At 44.6% G+C, this 1,141-nt stretch overlaps 1 protein-coding gene across 1 annotated transcript in view; it reads left to right on the top strand.

The window, feature by feature from the left end:
- The window catches only part of LOC140323332 (patatin-like phospholipase domain-containing protein 2), a 17,450-nt gene that overhangs the window by 638 nt on the left and 15,671 nt on the right, over positions 1 to 1,141 (top strand). The gene's annotated exons all lie outside the window — the stretch shown is intronic.

Genomic DNA, 1,141 nt, shown 5'->3' with positions numbered 1-1,141 from the left:
GGGGTCCCACCCCGTGCGCCATAGAGACGGGGTCCCACCCTGTATGCCCAGAGTGCCATAGACACCACCTATGTGCCAGAGGTGCCATGGAGACAGTACCCCTACTATATACCATGGATGCCACACATGTTGTGCCCGTCCTGTCTACCTGGAGGGCCATAGAGACAGTTCCTCATCTGTATGCCAGGGGTGCCATACACTTTGACAGAGGTCCAATACAGTTGTTGACCCGTCTTGTATACCAAGGGTGCCAAGCAAACAGTGACCTTTCCTGCTTACCATGGATGACATAAAGATGGGACCCTTCCTGGTTATTTTGGATGTTATGGTATCATGGACTCTACTGTATACTTGGCATATTATTCATGTATATGTCCTTCTGTACAGAGTACCTGGATGATAGAGATGCCATGGAGAAAACACCCCATGGTCTCTATCTATGTCCCCCTTCTGTGTAATAGAGGGGCCCAAACTGGCTGGCTGGTGAAGGAATAAAAAAAAAAAAAAACAGAATGTCTTGGTGCTGGCAATCTGGGTACCATGGGATTGGCACGACCCAGGCTGCCTGTACCAGTAGTGTGCAGGTGATGGCGGGCTCTGTCAGATACTGGTCTGCCTGTGTGTGGAGATCAGTCTGTGTTAGTACACATTTATTTCTTTCTAAAACTAAATCCTTGCAGGATTTGCTGAATAACTTTCATCTAATAGTCCGTCAGCCAGCACAATGTCCTCCAGTGAAATCCCCCATCCTTGCAGCATTTTTAGTGACCAGATCAGAACTGAATTTCCAGGAACAATTGGAGTGTCCCCATAATGGAAAGCAATGGGTGCAAAGCTTAGATACCCAAACTAAGAATTTTGGGAGACAAAGGATTGGGAAATTGTAATCCATGATGTCCCCTTTCTAACAGCTTTATTTATATTTAATACTGGGGAACTACTTTACCAGGAAGTCATTATTTGATTGGTTGCTCAATGTTTTGTCAGGAATTATAACAAGTACCGGTATGCACTGTTAAGGATTGCAATACACATGTTACCCATCTATCACCGGTCTATGAGATCTGTTTGGGGGTATGAATCCGCTCTGTGTGTATAAAGTATATATGGTTTGAGGTTCTATAAAAAAAGAAATATCTAC

Source organism: Pyxicephalus adspersus, chromosome 2 (genome assembly GCF_032062135.1).
Source record: "Pyxicephalus adspersus chromosome 2, UCB_Pads_2.0, whole genome shotgun sequence".
In the NCBI taxonomy this organism is placed as follows: Eukaryota; Metazoa; Chordata; class Amphibia; order Anura; family Pyxicephalidae; genus Pyxicephalus; species Pyxicephalus adspersus.
This window is presented reverse-complemented; position numbering and strand designations above follow the sequence as displayed.